The sequence below is a fragment of the Ammospiza nelsoni genome, chromosome W (genome assembly GCF_027579445.1).
Source record: "Ammospiza nelsoni isolate bAmmNel1 chromosome W, bAmmNel1.pri, whole genome shotgun sequence".
NCBI classification, from domain to species: Eukaryota; Metazoa; Chordata; class Aves; order Passeriformes; family Passerellidae; genus Ammospiza; species Ammospiza nelsoni.
The window spans coordinates 11,939,722-11,965,405 of NC_080668.1; the positions used below are offsets into that span (position 1 = coordinate 11,939,722).

A 25,684-nucleotide genomic window follows, 5' to 3' on the forward strand; every position below is an offset into this window, starting at 1 on the left:
CCCTTTGGCAGGGTGGATGCAATAAACCTTCACTGGAACTGATCATACAAAAGGCCCTTCTTACCTCTCTTCGCTGAGCTTGCCGGGGTGAGTGTGGTGTGTGTGGACTTGACTGCCTTGCCTGAATGTTTACCCAAGCAGCTTTTCCACAGGAGATGCTTATTGGGAAATAGGTAGCAGCAACCACTATCTAACCCCCCATGCTGCTACAGTCTGGTGTAGCTACAACCTGAGTAACTGCAGTGTTGGCTGCAGCCTGAGTGACTGGGGTAGCTGCTGATTTATTTCCCTGCCTCTGTCTGCTGCCCTACAGTATCTAGCAGCATGCGATAAGCATATGCTAGGGCTCAGCTTATTTCAATGATTTTTTTCTCCTTAGAGTCATCATGGCAGTTCTCTTCCAGGTATTTCCCCACCTCATGTGGGTTCTGAATTTGTTCACATAAAAATTCCCAAGCTGGAGGATCAGAAAATTCCTTCAGGGTTCAGCCCATTTGATGCTGTTGAGTCAGGGATGGAAAGACTCCAGTCTTCAGTTAGATCAGAAGGCTCAAGAATAATCTTTATTAGCAAGAAGTTGAGAGCTTTATAGTCTCACTCGCTAAGTGGGACCTGATTGGTCTCAAAGTAGAAACATCTCACATTATTGGTGACTATGAATAGCACGCTGTGGAGAACCATAACTATAAACAATGGTTACAGAAAGAGAGATAATAATTGTTTGAACTCTTTAGTCTAAGATTCCCAGGCTCAGCCCGGGAGAAATTGTCTCTGTTCTTTCTTCGACTGAACCGAGAATATCCACACCCATTCTCCATACCACTCAGGATTTTCCACACCTGGATCTATTCTTGGGTCAGGGATCTCATCAGCCCCTCTGGAAATCTCAACCCTCACTGCAAACCATAGAGATGGAAGCCTACCAGATTAAATACAATGAAGGTGGTCTCTAACATTCAGGGGAAATGGAACATTCTCAAAAAGTGACATAACATTCAAAGAAGAAGGAAAGACTGAAAAGCCTCATCCCCTGCTCCTACTCTAAACAAACTGGGTGCAATTACTAATAAACCCCCAAAACATGCTACTTGAACTGGGACACAGGGTAGGACAAAGAAGCCATAAACCATACATATCTGAATGTCCTGGGTTGACTATATGATGCTTTTATCCCAAATTGTTTTGTTCTGTTTATGCTGAATAATAAGTTTTGCACCTTTAAGACTTGTTCCAGAGAGTGAAGGGGGGAGAGAAGAAGCATGCAGTTTGTTTTCAGACACTGTACACACTCCTCCACATTCCTGCTCCTGGACTGATGTTGTCTGCGGATGGACAGACAGTGGGACAGAGCTCTCCTTTGTTTTAGTTAGTTTTTGCTAGCTGAGGCAAAGAAGTTCCCTGGACTGTGTTATTTTTTTTCCTTTTCTTTGGACTTGTTTAAACCTGCTCTGGACTGAACACCCAGAAGAGCACTGGCAGTTTGCACCTGTGGCCCGCCGGGCCTGGGCCGCGACATTTCCAGTGCTGGAGGGACTGATAAGAGACTGAGTGAGGCAAGCTGCAACCTGGGGAGGGGACTTTTCTGAGTTTGTCATGTCTTTTGGAGCAGCAAGAGGTTTTATTGTTTAATATTGTTTAGATTTTATTGTTTAATAAACAGTTTTTTCCACTTTTCTCCAAGGAGGTATTTTCTCCCGAACCGGTTGGGGGCAGGGGCCAATTGAATCTGCTTTTCTAGAGGAACCCCTTTGAGGGTTCTCTCCCAAATTTGCCCTGAACCAGGACTCTGGAACAAACCCCAGTACCTTTTTAAACTCCCGATAAATCATTATCACCAAGCCCAGCAAAATAGCTATTCTAATCCATGCTTCTCTACTGTAAATGCAACGTGTTAGGGACAATACTGGAGCTAGCTCCGGATAAGAAAATAAGAACAGTACCAGAAAAGTATTAAAACCTCAAAAAGTCTAGTGACCAGAGACACATGAAAGCTTCCAGCCAGAGAGAGATGAGGAATTCAAGCAACATGGCTACTGACTGCTTTATCCCAATACAGAGTAAGTACAACCAAAATACAATCAGTACAGGTTTTTTCCACTTTCTCAAGCCACATATTGGGCGCCAATAAATGTATTTGTCCTGGTTTAGGGCAAATTTGGAAGGAAATCTCCAAATGGGGTCCCTCTAGAAAGCAAATTCAAGTGGCCCCTCCCCCAACTGGTTCGGGAAAAGAGTTCATTGGAGAAAAGTGGAAAAACCTGTTTATTTATCAAGCAAAGTATTCCCAAGCATAAAAAAATTAATAATATTAAACAATAAAACCTCTCGCTGTTCTGAAGAGATGGCAAATTCAGAAAGTCCTTTTCGTGAGGGGTTGCTTGGCTCGCTCAGTCTCTTATCAGTCCCTCCAGCTCTGCAATGCAGTGTCCCGGGCCTGGGTGGGCCACAGGTGTGAGCTCCCAGTGTTTTTCCGGGTTTTCAGTCCAGAGCAGGGTTGAACAGTTCCAAGAAAAAGAAAAGCCACAGTTCGGGGAACTTCTCTGCCTCAGCTAGCTAAAAACTTGCATAAAAGCAAATGAGAGCTCTCTCCCGCTGTCTGTCTGTGCTGCAGACAACACAGTCCAGGAGAAGGAATGTGGAGGAGTGAGTGCAGTTTCTGAAAACAAACTCTGCACTTCTTTTCCCTCCCTTTTGCTCTTGGAAACAGACTTAAAGGTGCAGAACTTAATATTCAGCACAAACAGAACAAAAAATTTGGGATATAAGCATCATAAAGTCACCCTAGGACAGGAGGTAAACACCCCACACCAGTTCAGGCTGAGCACCAACTAGCTAGAAAGCAGCTTTGCAGAAAAGGACATGAGGGTCCTGGAGGATAAACTGAATATGAGACAACAGTATGCCCTTCTAGTAAAGGTCTAGCAAATACTGGGCTTTTTCAGCAAAAGTGTAGTAGCTGCTTGAGGGAAGAGATGGTTTACTTCTATTAAGCTGTGATTGTTTGACCCTGGCTGAATGTCAGGCATCCACCAAAGCCACTCTATCACTCCCCTCAGTTGGGCAGGAGAAAGAAAATATAACAAAATGTTCATGAGTTGAGATAAGGACAGGGAGAGATCACTCACCAACTACCATCATGGGCAAAACAAACTTGACTTGGGGAAATTACTGAATTTATTATCAGTCAAAATCAGAGCAGGATAATGAGAAGTAAAACAAATCTTAAAAACACCTTCCCTCCACCTCTCCTTCCCAGGCTCTACCTCCTTCCTCCCCTACCCCAGTGGCACAGGGAGTCAGGGACTGAGGTTTACAGTCAGTTCATCACAGGTGGTTTCTGCTGCTGCTTCCTCTTCAGGGAAAGGAGCCCTTCCCCTTCTCCACCTTAGGGTCTTTTCCATGGGAGACAGTCCTCCACAAGCTTCTCCAACGTGAGTCTTTCCCATGGGCTACAGTTCTTCATGAACTACTCCAGCATGGGTCCCTTTTCATGGGAGGCAGTCCCTCAGGCACAGCCTGCTCCAATGCCCCGTGTGGTCCCAAGTCCTACCAGAAAACCTGCTCTAGTGTGGGCTCCTCTCTCCATGGGTCTGCAGGTCCCTGCCAGGACCCTGCTCCAGCACAGGCCTACCACAGGTTCATAGCCTCTTCTCAGGCATTCACCTGCTCCAGCATGGGTCTCCTCCAGGGGCAGCAGATGTAACTGCATCCCCATGGATCTCCATGGGCTGCAGGGACACAGCTGCTTCATCATGGTTTTCACCATGGGCTGCAGGGGAATCAGGTCTGGTACTTGGAGCACCTCCTTCCCCTCCTTTTCCACTGAGTTTGGGTGTTCCTCTCAAATATTCTCAATCCACTCTTCTCTGGCCGCAATCTTGTGCAATAACTTTTTTTCTTCTTAAATATGTTATCACAGAGGCGTTACTACCATCTCCGATTGGCTTGGCCTTGGCCAGGTCCATCTTGGAGCTGGCTGGCATTGGCTCTGTTTAAAATAATGGAAGCTTCTGGCATCTTCACACAAGCCACCCCTGTAGTCCCCTGCTACCAAAACCTGGCCATGTAAACCCAATGCACCAGCATTTGGGACTCCAGGTGTGATCTCATGTCCAGTTCTGGGCTCCCTAATACAAGACGGACATGGACATGTGGTGTGGTTGACATGCCTGAGGGATTGGATTCCATCCAGAGGGACCTGGACAAGCTTGAGAAATGGTCCTATATGAGCCTCATGAGGTTCAACAAGGCCAAGTGCAAGGCCAAGGCCAGGCAACCCCTGGTATCAATCCAGGCTGGAGGATGAACAGATCGAGAGCAGCCCTGCTGAGAACTTGGGGGTGCTGGTGGATGAGAGGTTGGACATGAGCTGACAGTGTGAACTTGCAGCCCAGAAACTAGCCATGTCCTGGGCTGCATCCAAAGCAGCGTGGCCAGCAGGTCAAGGGAGGTGATTCTGCCTCTCTACTCTGCTCTGCTCTGGTGAGGCCCCACTTGCAGTGCTGCATCCAGTTCTGGAGTCCTCAGTACAAGACATGGACCTCAGAGTGGGTCTGGAGGAGGGCCACAAAAGTGAACAGAGGGCTGGAGCACCTCTCCTATTAGGAAAGGCTGAAACAGTTGGGTTTGTTTAGGCTGGGCTCTGGGGAGACCTTATTGTGGTCTTTTAATGGGGGGGCTTATAAGAAAGACTGAGAAAGCCTTTTTAGCAGGGCCTTTTTCAATAGGACAAAGGGTAATGGTTTTAAACTAAAAGAGGGTAGATTAAAATGTTTCCCCATCCCTGGAAACATTCAAGGTTTGATTGGCTGAGGCTCTGAGCAAGCTGATCTAGTTAAGGATGTCCCTGTTCATTTCAGGGGGGGTTGGACTAGATGATCTTTAAAGGTCCCTTCTAATCCAAATGAGCAGCATCTCTGTATTCTTCCCATGTCACCTGACTTTGCTTCCACTGGCCATACATGTTCCTCTTTTGTCTTATTTCCAAGAGAAGATTCCTGTTCAACCAAGCCGGCCTTCTGCATCGCCTGCTTGACTTCCAGCATTTGGGAATCACCTGCTCCTTTGCCCTTAGGATGTGATGTTTAAAAAGTGACCAGCACTGATGGACCCCAGCACCTGTAAAAACATTTTCCCAGGGAACCATACTAGTTTCCTGAGCAGCCTGAGGTCTGCTCTCCTTGTGTCCAGGGCTAAGGTTTTGCAAGCACTTTTCCTCCTGTCACTAGAGATTTTAAACTCAATTGCTTTGTGATTACTGTGGCCAAGGTGGCTGCCAATCACCACCACTTCACTCGCAAGATCCACTCTGTTGACAAGGAGTAGGTCAAGGAGGGCATCTTTCCAAGGTGGCTTCCTTAGGACCTGTTCCATGAAGTTGTCATCCAGGTTTTTAAGAAATCTTCTGGCCTGGGTTGTGTGATGTCCCAGTTAATTTCTGTCAAGTTGAAGTCCCCATAAGGACAAAGGCAGTTGACTTGGAAGTGTCCCTTAGTTGCTCAAAGAATAATTCATCTGTGTCATTGTCCTGGCTAGGAGGTCTAAAGTAGACTCCCACAATGACATCTGCTTTACTTTTTCATCCCTTGATTCTTACCCAAAGGCTCTCAACTGTGTCATTACCAACTGTGAGCTCCATACATTCTAATCCTCCTATTACATAGAGTGCCACCCCCTGCTTCACCTTCCCTACCTATTCCTCCTGAAGAACCTGGAACTGTCCAACAGGGCACACCAGTCACAGGACTCATCCCACCAGGTTTCACTTATGCCAATTATGTCAAATCTCTGGGACTGGGCCAAAGCTTTGAGCTCCTCTTGTTTGTTCCTCATGCTGTGTGCATTGGTATAGAAACATTTCAGGTGTGGTATATTGTAGCCAACACTTCGTGAAGTAGATTGAGGGATCCCATTAATGCTTTTTTCCTCAAGTTTTGGCACACCGTCCTATCACTCAGCACTGGCAAGCCTGGTTTTGTCCCTTTCCCCCTTCCAATCTAGTTTAAAGCTTTATCAATGAGCCCCGCTAGCTCCTGTGCTAGAGCTCTTTTTCCTCTCTGAGAAAGGTGTTTCCCACCAGGTGTCAGTAGACCAGGTGTTGAGTAGATCATCCTGAGGAAGTAAAGGGAGTCGACCCATCCTAATTGATCAGCATCGAACTCCAATTTATTGATTCAACTTACACACTTTTATTGTAGTGTTAATTAAGCTTATACATATTACAAAACCCAAGCTCATCATTGGTTGCAGATTACACACCAACCCCTCTTTGTTGCCGATACCTGTGGTTTTCTTGTTGAGACTAACACTTGTTTTTCTCATCCTGTTATTGACTTGTTATTAACTGTTCTGAAGGCCTCCATGTTTTCCACCATGTTTTTTCTCATCACTTCCTCAAGGACATGGTGTTTACTGTTGTTAAGGAAAAAGCCTGAGATCTTGCTGCTTACAGCTGCCTTTTACTTTTTAACCAGCTGTATATGTTCATGGCCTTTTTTCCTTCAAGCCATGTCTGAGCAAAATTCTCCAACATCATCCCATGGTCAAAAACCCAAAAATTTTTCTTCTGACACCAACCTCAGAGCTACACAGTGACCTGATGGATCTGCATATTCCTATCAATATTATTCCTTGTTACCAGAAGATTTGAGGAAATCATTGTCTGTGCTCCTGATCCTTCTACCAATAGCCACAGGGCCCTGAAGTCTCTTTTGGTTACCTTTAGACTTTCCTTTGTTATTTTGTCACTACTGGCTTGAACAACCAATATGGGATAGTAATCAGAGGGCTTACTAGACTGGAAAGTTTTCCAGTAATATCCCTTATCCAAGCCCCTAGGAGATTGCAGACTTCCCTGTGAGTTGGGTCCAGTTTGCATATCAGACCCTCCATTCCCCTTAGAAGGGAGTCTCTTATTACAACTACTCTTAACAGAGGAGGTCGTGATGTGCATACAGGTGGGGTTGCTTTAGGAGGCCCCTCTATCCCAGAAGGACCTTTGCCTATCTCATCAGTTGTTTGGCCTTCTAGTTCCAGGGCCTCATACCTGTTGTAGAAACTGCCAGTCCTACTTGTCAAATTCTGAGAAGGAGGAGGAACCTTCCTCCTGGTACATGCAACCTGCTTCCAGCCTTCGTCTTTAACAGACCCTTGACTACCCTGCAGGGTTCTGAGTCCACCTGCTTCTCCACTACAATGGAGGCTTGAAACTCCTGAGAGTCTTGAGACTGTAGGATCTCTGAAAATAACCGTTCATCCTCTTGCTTGTTCACTTGAATACTATGTAGCCTGTTCACTTCCTCCTGTAGCTCCTTCACCTGGCAACACAGCTCCTCAACCACAGCACATCTTCTGCAAAAGAGCTGCTTGTCTGCCCCAGCCTCCCACAGAGGCATCAAGCACTCTCAGCAACCTGTGACCCGGAGAGCTGCATCTACCATCAGTAGGTCTGTCTGTCTGAAGGCCTCTTGGCATGGCTGGGTCAGTGATTTCCACAGCTACAGGGGATTGAACTCTATGGCATGTCAACACCATAACTGAGGAAGCTTATAGTACGCTAATGTTGGGGTTTAAGATTCTTTCGTTTCTTTCTCTCAAAGAATTTTCCCCCATATGTGTTGCTAGGAGACAATAACGACCGGGTACTTAAGAGAGACAAAAGAAGTGGCCTCAGCTCAAGGGGAGGGGTCCAGCTGGCTTACTCTCTTTTTACCTGGGAGTTTCTCTGCGAAGGGCAGAGATACCGTGAGAATTGGGCTGGAAAAAGAAGGGGCTGGAGCAGCTGCTAGCTCTCTTGTGCTCGACTTGGGAGGAGGACGGTTGGAACTGCTGCTTGGGGGAGGGAATTCACTGCCGCCGTTGGAGCCCAGCCCGGTCCTGCTTCTTCTGACGTGGGGTGAGCCTCTGCTCGTGAGAGCAGCCACTGAACTGGGACCTTGTTAACACCCTACCTCACTAAAAAGGACTTTCACCATCTGCTCTCGTGCCTCGGGGGAAAACCCCAGGATCCCAAGCCCTTTCCCCTCCCAGGGAACCTTTTCCCTGCCCTGCTCGGGAGCCAGGCTGCCGCTGCCCCGCCCCTGCCGTGTTTTTTTGGTTTTTTGGTTGGTTTTTTTTTTCCACTGCTCCAAGTTTTCGCTACGTTGTAGCTCTGCAGCCCCTGCCCTACCAGGATGCCCGGCAGTTCCAGCTACAGCTGCCAGGTTTCTGATGCATCTCATCTTCTCATCTACCACTCCAAGACTTTGCTCGTCCCTGCCTTTCCACCTTGCAACTCCGAGGTCCCTGCTACAGCTCCTTTTGCTATCCAGACAGGGCACCGGGATCGGCTGCCCCTAGGGATTTGTAAAGGAAGCCCAATTTCCATACCTTCTGCTGAGCTCGTCTGCCATGGTCCATGTGGAAAGAGACGGCCGGACTCGTGCCACAGCGCCCCCTGCAGCAGAGGGGGAGTCATCGCATCTGCCCTGCCTGGATGGGAGCCTGCCAGCACCCCTGCCTGCTGCGACCATTACACCAAAGGGGAAAATGCTTATACATCAGGAAGATACTGTTTATTGAGCTTTCTTCTCTTGTTTGTTGTTTTTGTTTGTTTGCCTTGTTATACATACACACACTAGTAAAGAACTGTTATTCCTTTTCTCATATCTTTGCCTGAAAGCCCCTTAATTTCAAAATTCTAATAATTCAGAGGGAAGAGGGTCATATTTTCCATTCTAAGGGAGGCTCCTGCCTTCCTTAGCAGACACCTGTCTTTCAAACCAAGACAGCTAATAAGGCTGGGAATGAAAGGATCTCTTTGTTCTCTTCCCCACCAAATACCAAGACTGTTTGCTGCCTCTATTAGCTGCTCCCAGATGATCAGAGAGGAACCCTTCCTGTTCATCCTTCCTGTGAGAAGTGCCATGCAAACTGCCATGCCTTCACTGCATGCCATGCCCCTGTTTGCCCACTCCTGTTCGCTGTGCTCTGGATTGCTCGCACTCCCTAGAGCCATTTAAATATCCCATGGATGCTGTGTTGGTTCTGCATGGCCTGGTTTTTGGTAGTGGGGGGGCCACAGAGGTGTTTTCTGTGAGAAGCTGCTAGAAGTTTCCACCATGTCTGGCACAGCCAATCCCTGACGGTTCTGAAGATGGATGCACCACTGGCCAAGCCTGGGCCAATTAGAGATGGTGCTAACGCCTATGTGATAACATATTTAAGAAGAAAATCAAAACAAAATTGGGCATGCAGTTGTAATTTTCCAGCCAGGGAAGAAGAGGAGGTGAAAACGTGTGAGGGAAACAACTATGTAGACACCAAGATCAGTGAAGAAGGAGGGGCAGGAGGTGTTCCAGGTGCCGGAGCTGAGATTCCTCTGCAGGCCATGGTGATGACCATGGTGAAGCAGGTTGTTCCCCTGCAGTCCATGGGGGTCCACGGGGGATGCAGGGATCCACCTGCAGCCTGTGGGGGAGGTGTCCACACGGGAGCAGGTGCATGCCTAGAGGAGGCTGTGATCCAGTGGGAGACCTGGTGGAGAGAGGGGGCCCTTGCTTCCAGGCTGGAGCAGCCTGTCCGTGGAGGACTGCACCCAGTGGAAGAGTGACCCATGCCACAGCAGTTTTGGGAGAACTGCTGCTCATGAGAGTGAATCCACATCGTAGAGGTTTGCAGAGAGCTATCACCCATGGGAAGGGACCCCATGGTGCAGCAGGGGAAGGACTTCTCTCCCTGAACTGCAGAAGAAAACCTCAGGTGACAAACTGACCAAAATCCCCACTCCCTGTCTCCCTGCACTGTCAGTGGGAAGGAGGGAGGGGTTGGGGGAAGAAAAGGTGTTTTTAAGAGCTAATTTCTCATTATCCTCCTCTGGCTTTGTTAGTAATAAATTCACTTTGTACCTCTAAATTGAGCCTATTTTGCCCTTGGAGTGTTTTCTCCTGTCACTGTTTAATAGGAAATGATCCAGAGTCAGTCAGAAGGCTAAGTGGCATAAGTGCAGTATCCTTACTGCATCTGCTTCTTTTTATTCTTTTTATACATTGGTCAGATACTGGTGGACCTGATTGGTCATTTAATCAATACATTTCACCTGATTGGCTAATTAACAAGACACCCATTTGTAAACAATCTTATGAGAATAACAGAAAAACAGATATTAGAAAAACACCACCTTCAGGTTGTTTATAATAATTTGCTATCATTGTTTCTCTCCAGCTCACTAAAGTCTCCCAGGCTGATTCTGGGAAAACTTATCTAGCTTTCTTTCCCTCTGACCAGGCTGTTACATCCACATTCTCCTGGTCCTTAACTCATGAAGCCTTAATTCAATTTTTCTCTCCTCTGCCCAGCTGTGGTAGGGGAGGGTGAGCGAGCAGCTTTCATGGGTGCCTGGCGTTTGACCAGTGTCAAACTAAGACAGATGCTTCTGGCAGCGCCTCCTCTTCATCTGACTGGCTGCCAGGGGCTTCCAGGTCCACATGAGGCTCAAGGTTGCTGCTCATTTGTTCCTGAGCTGGTGACCCTCTCTGTACAGCCTGATCTAACCCTCACCCCGTACTTGCCTCAGTTGCTGCTGCTGCTGTTGTCACCTCACCAACTGTGGCATGTAAAAATTGTGCAAAACTGGAACAGGATCAGGATCATATATTTTGGATACTTTCTGTGTGTGCCAACAGGAAAGAAATTAGAAACTTTCAATCATGAAACCATTGAGATGACCCTTGCTTATGAGACCAAGAGAAAGCAAGATGGATGTGTGGTATGACAGGCAGATGTTTGGGTGGTGTATTTGGAGAAAGTACAAGCTGATAGCTAGGAAGCACGTGCACTAGTGAGTTAAAGAAAGAAATTGGGGAGAGGAGCGGAACAAGTTTAAAGTTTGACTGAAGTAGGCATTAAAGTTTTTGAAGCTTTTTATTATAAAGACTGCAATTCCCATATTAAAGACAGTAGTTCCTAGTATTGCTTTTCCTTGTAAACAATTGTAGTTTCTGTGGGTTTGATAACTGACTGAAAAGAGATTCTCTGTGATGATAAGTAGGAGTGGTTGTGAAGCCATTCTCTTTGTTATTTTTCCATTATAAGGAAATGTTTGAGAATTCCTCAAGGCAGAACATGGGTAATACTTTAATGATCTGGCATAAGGGTTTACATGTTCTACTATAAATTTTTACTTTTTTTCAATATACTTGTATTATTTTGGGTTCAGACAAACCCTTAATTTTGCAAGTCAGACTGTTGTCTGGGCATGAGACCTGCTGAGAGGAATCAACAGAAGAGGGTCCCCTTCTATTAATGTGCAGACTAGGGAATGGGTGTGTGTGTGTGTGTTCTGCCTTCAGGGATATAGGACTTATAGGTTGCAGGGGAAGAGCATTTTGGGATTGTACAAGACTTAGTATATGGTACTTAAGGTAAGGTCCTAAGGCAATGGAAGGCTGGTATCAATATGGATTGGAGAGGAATAAGCATGGGAAAATAGAGGGATAAGGGGATAAAATGCCCAGTCATGTTGCTGGTCAGTACACTTGTTTGGCCATGCCCCGTGCCTGATCAACACAATGTCTTCTCTTATCAAATTCCTCAACTAGTCTTCTTAGATGAGGAGGTTTTTTATTTTGCATGTGTGCATGGTGGTCTAAATGCCAGCAGAAGGGATCATGGCATTATAGGGGCTCCTGAGCCTGAGGTCTCAGCAACTGGAGTGTCTTCCAGTTGTGTGGGTCTGTGTAATAGCTAGTAAAATTCAAGCTGGACTAGCCAGAAAGTAGAATGAGAGGCTTGGGAGCCAGATATTGGAGAGGTGGTAAGTGGGGCAGTTACTGGAGAGACCAGAGGATCTCAGAGAGAGCTATTGGAAAGGCCATAAGTCCAGATGAGCCACTGGAGTGACTTATTTGTGTGTGCATGTGTCTGTGTGAGGCAACTGGAAGACCAAGGGATTCAGGTGTCAGCTACTGGATAGACTGAGTGTCTAAGGCCAGTTACTGGAGGAACCCAGTGTGTGTGTTTGCGTGTGTGCATGCATGAGGTCTGAGTACCAACAGCTGGAGTGGGGTGGGGCTGCAGGCTTTGAGAGTTCTCATGCCCAGTTGCCAGAAATGGGGCTGTCTTGGTTTAGGACAAAATTTGGGAGGAAACCTTTGAAGGGGCCCTTCTAGAAAGTAAATTCAAGTGACCCTTTCCCTCACCTGTTTGGGAGACATAAATTTTTTTTTTAGTAAAGTGGAAAAAACTGTTTATTTAGCAAGAAAAATATTCACAAATATGAGAAAATGAATAATATTAAACAATGGAACTTTTCCTTGTTCTGATGAGATGATAGATTTAGAGAGAGTCCTTTTTGTGGGGTGTAGCTCTGCTTGCTCAGTCTCTTATCAGTTCTTCTTGTACTGGAAAATGCCATGTCCCGGGCCCCAGTGGGTCACAGGTGTAAGCTCTCAGTGTTTTTCTGGGTTTTCGGTCTAGAGCAAGGCTGATCAGTTCCAAGAAAAAGAAAAGCCACAGTCCGGGGAACTTCTTTGCTTCAGCTAGCTAAAAAAAAATAACTAAAAGCAAAGGAGAGCTCTCTCCCACTGTCCGTGCTGCAGACAACATGCACTGAGAGAGAGCGAGAGCTGAAGCATGTATTTCTATGATTTTGAATACAGCCAAGAAAAAATTCCATCACTTTACCTTCTCCCCGTCTTTGCTCTCGGTATTGTATTTGCTAGGAATGTCCCGACAAAGGCAGGAATGATGAATCTGACTCCATGTTCTCAGAAGGCTAATTTATTACTTTATGATACTATATTATATTAAAGAATACTATACTATACTATGCTATGCTAAAGAATACAGAAAGGATGCTTACTCAATGCTAAAAAGATAATAATGAAAACTCGTGACTCTTTTCAGAGTCCTGACACAGCTTGGCATGGATTGGCCAATGAGACAAAACAACTCACACCAGAATCCAATGAAACAATCACCTGTGGGTAAACAATCTCCAAACACATTCCACATGTGAGCACAACACAGGAGAAGCAAATGAGATAAGAATTTTTTTCCTTTTCTCTGAGGCTTCTCAGCTTCCCAGGAGAAAGATCATGGGCAAAGGGATTTTTTCAGAGAATGTGAATGCTACACTCTCTAATCTAATCTAATTTTAAAGGCACAAAACTTATTTCTGGGCTTTACATTTGGTCCTGTCCTGATTGGACTAAGGGCTACCGCATGAGTGATCTTTTGCTTAAATTGGGCCAAGGCTTGCTGTTCAGGGCCCCACTGGAAAGTGGTTTATTTGCAGGTAACTAGGTAAAGAGGGCTCACAATTTGGCTGTATTCAGGAATATGCATTTTCCAAAAGCCTATGGCACTTAGGAAAGCTTGTGTTTCTTTTTTGTTGGTTGGTGGAGACGTGATTTTGTCGATGACATCAGTGGGAATTTGACATCATCTATCTTGCCACTTCACTCTTGGGAACTGGATCTTTTGAGCAAGTCCTTTAATCTTTTTGATGGCGAAACCAGCTTTTAGGAGAATTTGGTTGATTTTCTCTTTTTTTCCAAATATTTTTTGCTGCTGTGTTCCCTCACACAGTGATGTTATCAATGTACTGCAAATGTTGTGGAGCTACAGTCCAAGGAACTTCTCTGCCTCCTTCAGCTAGCTAAAAAAACTAGCTAAAAGCAATGGAGAGCTCTCTCCTGCTGTCCGTGCTGCAGACAACATGCACCGAGAGAGAGAGCTGAAGTTCTTATCTCCTTGTTTTTGAATACAGCCGGGAAAAATATTCCACCACTTTACCTTATCCCCCCCCCCCTTCGCTCTCAGATCTAATATTAAAGGCACAAACCTTATTTCTGGGCTAAACAGACAAATGGGGATACAATTCAGCATCATAAGGTCACCCCAGGACATTGGCTAGCTACTGGAGGGATTCTTATTGTTCATATGTATGTATTTTCCATCAATGAGCTTTCATCCTGATCAGCTAGAGAGAGGAACAGGCCATTAGTGCTGTTTGTGAGAGTGCTGCTGTATTTTTCTGTATTGTTCTGTGTGGCTGGCTTTGTATGCACACATTGTGTGCAAGTGTGCTTATTTGAAATACACTCTCACTTAGTCTTGCTACTTTTTTGACCTGGCACTGTGGTAGCTTTGCCTGTACTGAGCTACCAGCTTCAGCCTCACCTAATAGAGTGTACCTTTTAAATAAAATAGCCTGTTTCCACCTAGCCTAGTGTAAAGGTAAGAATTTACGAAGAAAAATGAGTTATACTATTTGTTAACAAAGTGTTCAGACCCTGGGTTCTGAGGCAGAGTCAGTTTATTGTAGCTTGAGCTGGGTGCCTCCAGAGAGGGACACTGAACAAAGAAATCCTTGGGCCTTTATACTCTTACAGTCTGTGCATCTGATCTTCACATGCACTGCATGCACCCCTTGGTCCAATGATGATTTATGGTCTGGGATCTTCTAGCACCTCATTGGATTCTTTCTCTATGTCCATGTGGGCAGGCCATTATCTTCTCTTATCTTCCAGTTTGGGCCAGCCTTTGCACTGTCTTCTCAGTACCAGGGTCTCAACCCCTTAAATGAAGGTATCCAGTCTTTCTCTATTTCCTCCCCTGCTTAGCCATTCATGCTAAGGAATAGAGTTCATTTAAAGTTTACCTATGCCAAGTTTTGAGCAGAGCCCACTCATGGTAAGCTGTGAGCAAGTTACAGTTAAACTTAAACCTACACAATAATTTCTAATATTCTATAAGTAAACTTATTTTAATCCCCAACAATCCCCCCTTGGTTTTATTCAGCATGCCTGCTAGTATTTTAGACAAAGCTCCTAGAATTTCTCAAAGTACCTATTAATTTTCAATATTTTCATATATAATACTAATGTACATGATAGACATAAAATCAAACCCAACAAGACTATAATGGGATGCAACATGAAGTTAGCAATTTCTGTGGCTGTCAGTGACCAGCCTTCTTACAAGTGAATGATGAATCCAGGAATCTTTTCATGCAACTTTATTGCATAATAAGTACACAGGAATACAGTCTAAGGACCTTCCCATTTCAATTCAAATTTATTCTTTTTCTGATAATTTTTTGCCCATGCTTGATCTCCAGGTTGAATACAATAAGCTTGTCACCTGTAAGTTTCAAAAATTTGTTCCACATGCAATATCTATCACGTCACTCATTCATCTCCATCTAATAGGCTGGTTCTTGCCAGGATATAAGACCCAGGCACTGCCAAATGTCTTCCAAAAAATATTTCTGACAGACATAGTCCTATGGGTTGCTCGAGCGCATTTCTTATGTTCCATAAAACTAGATTTAGAGCCTCTGGCTGGCCCTTTTAATCCTGTGTGCATGCATACTTTGGCTAAGTTTTCTTTGATTGTCCTATTCATCCTCTCTATTTTCCCTGATGATTTGGATTGTTATGGAGTATATAATTGTTGTAAAATTCCTAATGCTTTAAGTATTTGAATGTGTATAGCTGCTCCAAAATGTTAGACTCTATCTGAATCTGTTATTTCTGGTACTCCATATCTAGGAATTATTTCCTTCAGTAAAATTTTTACTATGGTTCCTGAATCTTCTTTTTGGGTAGGAAAAGCTTCCACCCACCCCAATAATTGCTCCACTATCACCAACAAATGCTTATATGCTAATGATGACGGCATGTCTGCATAATCATGTACTGTAAAGGAAAATATGCTGGGGAATGTACACCCTTATGTATGCTCAGGGATCTTGGTAACAATTGAATGCAGACAAGTTTTGCATCCTCCCACAATCCTTTTTGCAGTAGCATAAATTTCCAGTGCTGCCCACATTCATGGCACTTGGTTTGTGATGTTTTCAGCACTGCTGTGAGATTCATTGTGGAACCATCTAACAATGACCAATAAATACTTTTTTTAGTAAAACAGACTTTCCTCCTATTGTCCACAATCCGTCTGTCTTGGACAGCTTCTCACTTTTCCCAGTTTCTTTTCTCCTCCAGTCATACCTCTTTAGATAATTCAGTTATACCTGGTTAGTTCAGTCCTTCCAGATTTGGAGTCACAAGCATAAAAAGCAGTACCTGCTGTCTGGCTGCTGCTTTTGCTGTGGCATTGACCAAGGCATTTCTTTGGGGTATGGGCTGCACAGTGTATCACTGATATTTGCTCTGGCAAATGTATAGCCTCTAGCAGTTTCCTTATCTCTTTTCCATTTGCTACTTCTTTTCCTGCTGTAGTTAGAAATTCTCTCTCCTGCCATAGCATCCCTACAGTATGACACACTCCAAAAGCATATAGTGCATCAGTATAAATATTCACTCACCAGTTTTTACCTTGTTTCGCTGTTTGTATAAGTGCTATCAGTTCTGCATCTTGTGCACTTATTTCTGCTAGCATGGCTTTGGAGACTCTTACACCTTCGTCATCCACAACTACATATCCCATCACGTGCTTTCCATCCTGGTAATATGAGGATCCATCCACATACAGGGTTAAATCAATGTTTAACATAGGTTCATCTTTTAAATCCTTCCATGGTTTGCTAGGTGTCATAATGACTCTTCTACAATCCTAGTGTGGAGTACCATCTTCTGGCAATGCCAAGAGCGTAGCAGGATTCAAGGGATTACAACACCTTAAAATTATATTGCCTGCCATCAGCAAAATAAGCTCACACATGTGAGTTCTTTGTGGTGATAGGGCCTGAGTTGCATATTAATTCAACAATATTTCCACCTCGTATGGCACGAGTATGTACAGCTGATGTCCTAAAATCCAAGAACGGCTCTTTTCTACCATCTCAGCTGCTGTGACTATAGCCCTAGTACACTGAGGAGTACCAGATACAACAGGATCTAACTTAGCTGAATAATATGCTACAGTCCTCTGATCTGGTCCGAGTTGCTGTGTATTTATTCCACTAGCTACTCCCTTTCTCTCATGCCTATGCAAATAAAAAGGCTTAATATAGTCTGGCAAATTTAATGCCAGTGCAGTTTAAAGCTTTCCTTACAGTTTCAAATGCTTGCTTTCTTTCTGGGCCCCATGTCAAAGGTTCCAATTCTTTCTAATTTGTGGCTTCAGTTAAGGGTTTAATTAACTCTCTCTGCCCCAGAAACCATGGTCTGCAGAATCCTACTTGTCCTAAATAAAATCCTTAACTGCTTTTTTGTCACTGGCTGGGGTAAATTTATGATCACTTTAATTCTTTCTGGATCTATTAACTTCTGCCCTTCTCTTAGGATGAATCCCAAATACTTCTGTTTGACACAGCTGTAATTTAGATAGAAATGCAGTGTCCTTTCGCAGACAATTCTGTACATAACTGGCATATAATGTACACTTATCTTTTGAATTACTATCAATAAATCATCCACATACTGTACTAACACTGAATCTCTGGGTAGTTTTACGTCTTCCAAATCTGTTTTTGATATTTGTGAAAACATAGTTGCTGCTCCCTCAAAGCCTTGAGGCAACCTTGTCCAAGTTACCTGTTTCCCTTCCAAGTGAAAGCAACCAGTAGCTGGCTTTCTTCTTCCAATGGAATACTAAAAAATGCAGCAGTTAAATATATGACCACAAATACCCTTTCCCAGTGTGGAATTTGTAATAAAAGGGTTGATGGATATGGTACCACTGGAAGTGGCACTAGCACATGCTCATGAATTTTTCTTAGGTCCTGTATAAATCTATATCCTGGATGACCCTCTTTATCGATTCTGGTTGTGGTAACTGATAATGGGGTATTATAAGGGGATTCACATTCACTTAGAATACTGTTTCTTAAAACCACATCAATTAGGTTTTGAATACTTGGACGTGCTTCCCTGGGGATAGGATACTGCTTTACTGCAGGTGGAACACCTCCCTTGGTTTTTATCTGCACTAGTTATGCTGAATGCAATAGACCCAAATCTCTGCTTGTCTAGCTCTACAGTAACTTTGGGTCTTTCTTAAATTTTGAGGGAATTCCAAAAGCATTTCTGGTTATAACTTCTTTCAGTTTTTCTTTTATCATAATAATTATCATAATGTCTAAATCTATTCCTTCTGATGCCAACCTTATTTCTACATCCAAAGCCTGAAACAGATCCCTTCCCAAAAGGCACACGGCTGAGTCCTCAGCTATTAGAAATCTTCCCTGTGTGCTCTTACAAATCCTCTGCTCCTATCCTGAAAAATTTTTGCCGATGCTGTTGCCAATAAACTCACTTTCTGTTTCTTTCTTTTCACCTTCAATTCTTCCACCTTTTTCCTTCCATCATATACAAATGTGGACACACTCAGTATTGTTTAGCATTTATTCTTTTACTGTATTAGATTTCAGCTAGGTTCATTTTATGTGTAGATAACAGAATAAAGCATATGAGCCTCTATATATACATTGGTTTGAAAAGACAGGTGTCTGCTAAGGAAGGCAGGAGCCTCCCCTGAAATGGAGAATGTAAACCCCCTCCCTCCGAATTGTTATAATTTTGAAATTAAGGGCCTCTCAGGCAAAGATGTGGGAGCAGGAATGACAGTTCTTTATTAGGGAATAAAATTAAAAAAACAAACAAACAAACAATGCAGTAATACAAAACAACGCTGACAGAGTCAGAATACAACCTGACTGATATAATGATCTCCTTGAGCCAGGTCTTATAAGCTCTTGGAGATCTATATCACACCTGAGATAGCTCAGCCACCTCAGATGGCATAAAATCAGCAGGATGGCTACTGTGGCAGTGTTGGAAACAGAAAAGTTTTAATAAAAGGCAAAATAACAAAGCTCTTTACAGAGAAAACCCGAGCTAGAGGCAAGAGGCTCTTGCTTCTGTTAAAACACCTCACAAAAGCACATAGTTGCCTTTGTTTTCTTCTTTTTCTAGTAAATTGCTTAGGCAGGACTTTTTTTGCTTCTGTCCAATTGGCTATCCTTAAGTTTCAGGTGAAGTCCCCAAGGTCCAATGAGGTGTCTTTTTACCTAATTGAGGAGAGAAACTTCTGGGCTTTTTTCCTTTTTAAGGAAACAAAGGATAATTTTGTCACTCCATCAACAGGGAGCACATTCCTACACCTGACACCCTGTGGGTCAGGGTGTTGGTATCAGTCCAATTGAAATGGTGGCTGCAGTCCTCCTGGAGTGACAGATGTGGTTCTGTTGAAGCAGTGATCCTGTAGAAGGGTGTAGTCTTTCTTGGTCTTTCTCTGAAGATCCAGTGGTGGTGTAGATGGGCCTGGTCTTCCTTTGGGAATCCAGTGAGAAAGGGCTGCTCCTCTGGGAATCCAGTGGAGAAGGCTACCCTGGTGTCCCAAAATCTCAGATTATATCCAGGAAGTAATGCTTGGCCCCTCCCTCTGGGCGGAGCATCTCACAATGGGATGATGTAATTTCTATCAGTCATGCAGTGAGACTCAATGGCCCATTAACAGAAGATATTTGCTGGAGAGAGGATTGGTTTGTGGAAGAGATAAAGAAAACCACCCAATTAACAGAAGATAACTGCCACACCACTAACAGATGGCAAATAGAATACACACTTATCTTGCAATTCAGGACATTATCCACCCCTTATTCTATTTCTATCTGAATCACAATGAAACCTTACACACAATTCTCACTTAAAAATTATTGTAGCAGCAAGCCCCTGAATGGGGAATAATTAGAGTTGACTCCATGATTGCAGAAGACTGATCAATCACTTTATTACTATACTATACTATGCTATGCTATGCTATGCTATGCTATGCTATGCTATGCTATACTATACTTACCCATTGCCCTTGCCAGACAGTCTGATACAGCTTTGACCTAATTGGTCAATCAATCAAAACACCATAACCAGAGTCCAATTAAGAACCCACCCTTTGGTAAACAATCTCCATAACACATTCCACATGTGCACATCAACAGGTGCAACAAATTGAGATAAGAATTGTTTTCTTTGCGCTTTCTCAAAGCTTCTCACAGCTTCCCAGGAAAATCCTGGGAGAGAATTATGTCTCTCTCTGTTCAGAGGATATGTGATTACCACAAAGACTAGATTTCCCTGTGGTACACAACAGCTTTCTCCATCTTTCTGCATTACCCACCAAGTGTAACCAGGTCCTTGAGCAAAAACAATCCCATAGATGGGTTTGTCTTTGCCTGAGGTGAAGTTAATCCAAACAATCTTTCCTAAAATACCTTTCATATGTACCACAGGAACTTTATCTCCATCCACTGTGTGCAAGGGTTCAGACTAGGCAGGACCAGCTTGACAGATGGACCGGTTTCATTGGGTGTTGACTGTCGCAGACATTTCTCCACAGAAATCCTTTCTTTCGGATTTCTGTGTCTTCGGGAGGCCAGAGGCCTCCGAAGACAAGGTAAACAATTATTATCAGCTGCTGGGGAATGCCACAGGGGCACCTATTTTGATTGGTGATTGGTTCATGTTTTATGTTTATAATTAAGGGCCAATCACCAGTGCAAGCCAGGGGACTGAGTCCTTGGCCACAGCTTTGTTGTGGAATTCTTTTCTATCTCTTCCTAGCTAGCCTAGCTGCTCTGCAAAACCTCTCTCCTTATTCTTTTTAGTATAACTATAATGTATTATATAATATATTAATAAATTCAGCCTTCTGATTCAAGAAAAAAGATTCACTGTCTCTCTCTCACCAGCCGCGCCCCCTCAGGCGCGGTAATAGTTGACCATTCAGGTGGCTTTTGCTAAGTTCATTTCCCAATTTCTAATGGTTTCCCTGCCAAGTGCCTTCAGGGTAGTCTTAAGTAGTCTGTTGCACTGTTCAACTTTCCCAGCAGCTGGTGCATGATAGGGGATATGATAGATCCATTCAATACCATGTTCTCTGGCCCAGGTGTTGATAAGGCTGTTCTTGAAATGGGTTCTATTGTCCAACAATTCTCTCAGGGGTGCCATGTCTCCACAGGACTTGCTTTTCTAGGCCCAAGATGGTGTTCCGGGCAGTAGAGTGAGACACAGGGTCGGTCTCCAACTATCCCGTGGTGGCTTCCACCATGGTCAGCACATAGCACTTGCCTTGGCGTGTCTGGGGCAGTGTGATGGAGTCAATCTGCCAGGCCTCCCCATATTTATATTTGGACCACCACCCACCATACCATAGGGGCTTCACTCGTTTGGCCTGCTTCATTGCAGCACACGTCTCACAGTCATGGATAACCTGCAAAATACTGTCCATGGTTAAATCCACCCCTTGGTTTCGTACCCACTTATAGGTGGCATCTCTGCCCTGATGACCTGAGGCATCATGGGCCCATCGAGTTAGGATTAACTCCCTCTTATGTTGCCAATCTAAGTCTATCTTTGACACCTCCTTTTTTGCTGCCTGATCTACCTGCTTGTTGTTTCAGTGTTCCTCATTAGCCCGACTCTTGGGGACATGGGCATCAACATGATGGACTTTCAAAGAGAGATTTTCTACCTGAGAGGCAATGTCTTTCCACTCTTCAACAGCCTAGACTGGCTTTCTTCTACACTGCCAGTTGGCCTTTTTCCACCTTTCCAGCCAGCCCTACAGAGCATTGGCCACCATCCACAAATCAGTATAAAGGTAGAGCTTTGGCCAGTTCTCTCTTTCAGCAATGTCCAGGGCCAGCTGAAAGGCCTTGAGTTCTGCAAGTTGACTTGATCTACCTTCTCCTTCAGTAGCTTGTGCAACCTGTCATGTGAAGCTCCTTATGGCTGTTTTCCACTTCCAGTTCATCCCTACAATGCAGCAGGAACCGTCAGTGAAAAGAATGTAGCGTGTTTCCTCTGCTGGTAGTTGTTGTATAGTGGAGCTTCTTCAGCTCGTGTCACTTGCTCTTGTTCCTCTTCTTTAGTGAGACCAAAGTTTTCACCTTCAGACCAGTTTGTAAATATCTCAAAAATCCCAGGGCAATTCAGGTTTCCAATACGGGCACGCTGTGTGATGAGGGCAATCCATTTGCCCCATGTGGTGTCAGTGGCGTGGTGGGTGGTGGGAACCTTTATTTTGAACACCCACCCCAGCACTGGTAGTCAGAGTGCCAGGAGGAGTTGTGCTTCTATGTCAATCACCTCTGAGGTGGCTTGAACTCCTTCATAGGTGGCCGAGATTTCCTTCTTTGTGGGAGTGTAGTTGGCTTCAGACCCTCTGTAACTTCGGCTCCAGAATCCCAGTGGTCAGCCTCAAATCTCCCCAGGCACCTTCTGCCAAAGGCTCCAGGACAAGCCATTGTAGAGCACATTCTTCACCTCTGGTCCTGTTGTGACTGGGCCAAGGGCAGCCGCATGAGCGATCTCCTGCTTGATCTGGGCAAAAGCTTGCTGTTGTTCAGGGCCCCAGTGGAAATTGTTCTTTTTGCGGGTGACCAGGTAGAAAGGGCTCACAATCTGGCTGTACTCGGGAATGTACATCCTCCAGAAACCTATGGTGCCTAGGAAAGCTTGTGTTTCATTCTTGCTGGTTGGTGGAGACATAGCGGTGATCTTGTTGATGACCTCAGTGGGAATCTGACACTGTCTTGCCACTTTACTCCCAGGAATTGGATCTCTCAGGCAGGTCCCTTGACTTTGCTCTTCTTGATGGTGAAGCCAGCTTCTAGCAGAATCTGGATGATCCTCTCTCCTTTCTCAAATACTTCTGTTGCTGTGTTCCCCCACACAATAATGTAATCAATGTACTGCAGGTGTTCTGGAGCTTCACCCCTTTCCAGTGCAGCCTGGATCAGTCCATGGCAGAGAGGGGGGCTGTGCTTCCACCCCTGGGGTAGTCAGTTCCAGGTGTACTGCACGCCCCTCAAGGAGAAAGCAAACTGAGGCCTGCATTCTGCTGCCAGAGGAATGGAGAAAAATGCGTTAGCAATGTCAATAGTGGCATACCACTTTGCTGCCTTGGACTCCAGCTCATACTGGAGTTCCAGCATGTCTGGCACAGCAGCACTCAGTGGTGGAGTCACTTCATTCAAGGCATGATAGTCCACAGTCAATCTCCATTCTCTGTCAGTCTTGCACACAGGCCAAATGGGACTGTTAAAGGGTGAGTGGGTTTTGCAGACTACACCTTGGCTCTCCAGTTCATGGATCATTTTGTGGATGGGGATCACGGCATCTAGATTTGTTCAATACTGCTAGTGGTGCATCGTGGAGGTGGCAATTGGCACCCATTGCTCTTCCACCTTCAGGAGTCCTACTGCAGATGGATTTTCTGATAGTCCAGGTAAGGTGTTCAACTGCTTAATGTTCTCTGCCTCTACAGCAGCTATGCCAAGAGCCCATCTGAGTCCCTTTGGGTCTTTGTAATAGCCATTCTGGAGGAAGTCTGTGCCTAGAATACACAGGGCCCCTGGGCCTGTCACAGTAGGATGTTTCTTCCACTCTTTTCCAGTCAGACTCACCTCAGCTTCCACCAGGGTCAATTGCTGCGATCCCCCTGTTACCCTGGCAATGGAAATAGGCTCTGCCCTCACAGGTCCCGATGGTATCAGGGTACACTGTGCACCAGTATCAAGTAAGGCATCGCATTTTTGTGGTCTCTGATGTGTCAGGCCATGGGATCCACACTGTCCAGAAATCCCATTTTCCCGTGCCTCTTTCTGGCTAGAGGCAGGGTCCCTCTCACCCTGCTGTCCTGGTTTAGGGCAAATTTGGGAGAAAGCCTCCAACGGGGGCCCCTCCAGAAAGCAAACCCATACTGCCTCTCCTCCCAACCGATTTGGGAAGGATTCCTTGGAGAGAAGTGGAAAGAACCTGTTTATTCAACAGGCATAGCTCCCTCCAGCACACGAAATGAACAATACCAGATGACAACACTCTTTCACCACTCTGAAAAAGATGACAAATTCAGAAAGTTCTCTTGGGAGTGGTCACTCTGTTATCAGTCCCTCCGGCGCTGGGGATAGCTGCTGCTGGCCACAGGGTGCAAACTCTTGGTGTTTCCCAGGTCCCAGTCCAGAGCAGGTTCGAGTAGGTCCAAAAAAGGGAAAGGAAAAACAGTCCAGGGAAAATTGCACTGCTTAGCTGAACTAACTAATGAGCAGAAGCAAAAAGCAAGAGCAAAGCAGGTGCAAAGCAGAAGCAAGAGCAAGAGCCAAGCAAAAAGCAAAGCAAAAAGCAAAAACCGCACTATGTACTGCCCCATCTGTGTGTCCTGCCAGATGTGGGGGAGCAGGCTGATAACAAAACAAAACATTTGCTCTTCAGAGCCAGTCTTGAAGGCAGACAACATAATATCCAGCATAAACAGAACACACGAATGGGAATACGAGCATCATAACATCACCCAAGGACACCTGGTTATTATTTCTTTCCTGGGCATACATACTCGAGATTCCTTCAAGGGGATCTGACAGATTGTCCAGGTTTAGAGCAAATTTGGGGAAGAATCCCCCAAAGAGCTCCAGTGGGAAAAGCAGATCCAATCGGCCCCTCCCCCCAACTGGTCCGGGAGGAAAAAATACCTCCTTGGAGAAAGGTGTAAAAAAACTGTTTATTAAACAATAAGACCAAAACAATATCAAAACAATGAGACCCCTTGCCACTCTAAAAGAGATGACAAACTGAGAAAACCCCCGGTTCAAGCAGCAGCTCACTCAGTCTCTGATCAGTCCCTCCGGTGTTGGAATTGTCGCAGGCCAGGCCTGGCCTGGTGGGCCACAGCTGCAGCTGCCGGTGCTCTCCTGGGTGTTCAGTCCAGAGCAGTTTCAAGAGGTCCAAAGAAAAAGGAAAAAAAACAGTCCAGGGAACTTCTTTGCCTCAGCTAGCTAACACTAACTAAAAAGCAAAAGAAGAGCTCTGTCCCACTGTCTGTCCGCAGACAACACAGTCAGGAGCAGGAATGTGGAGGAGTGAGTGCAGTGTCTGAAAACAAACTGCGCGCTTCTTCTCTCCCCCCCTTCACTCTCAGTAACACTCTTAAAGGTACAAAACTTATTATTATTCAACATAAACAGAATGAGACGATTGGGGATAAAAGCATCATATAGTCAACCCAGGACACAGATCATACCCAGCAGCTTGGTCATGGGAGGTTGAGGCTAACTTTACTTTAGTGGAACTCCCTCAGTTAGTGTTTTCCTCCTTGAGTTGACTCACCCATGCTGCCAGGACAGAAGTGGGTTTCCCATCCCACCTCCTCATGTCTTCCCCATGGTCACACAGAAAGAACCATAGGTCAGCCCGTGGGGTGTACCCTCTCTCTCTAGCTGGAGGACATTGTACTCTGACTTTGGGGCCTGTGACTTGCACTGGTACGATATGGGAACTGTTCCTCCTTACCTCCACCCTCACCACCTCCCTCATCTCCTCTTTGAGGTTCTTAGTCACAGCAGAGACATGAGCCTGCATCGGGCCATTGATCATACTTTCATAATTCCTAAGCTTGTTGGTTACAGAGCCCACTGCCTCTCAGCTGGTATCAGCATCAATCATTGAAATGAAGGTGGTGTATTGAGATGGCCCTAGATTTGCCAGGCTCCACAACATTTGTCCTGTGCACCTGACCTTGTCGGGGTCATTATCATGCTGTCCATCCCTCCCAAAGAGTACCTCCAGTATTGCCACTTCTCTCAGCTGTCGGATCCCTTCCTCAAGGGTCTTCCAGTGCATTCTATGGTGCTGGTCCTGCATTCTCTCCCTGTGGACAAACCTCTGACACTCATAAAAAAGCCACTCCCAGAAGGAAAGGGACCCTGACTCCCTTACAAATACATGACTCATACCTGAGTCCT

At 45.1% G+C, this 25,684-nt stretch overlaps 1 protein-coding gene across 2 annotated transcripts in view; it reads left to right on the top strand.

Annotated features, from left to right (window-relative positions):
• LOC132086183 (E3 ubiquitin-protein ligase KCMF1-like) overlaps positions 1-25,684 on the top strand; it is a 147,069-nt gene that overhangs the window by 28,592 nt on the left and 92,793 nt on the right. The window lies entirely within an intron of this gene.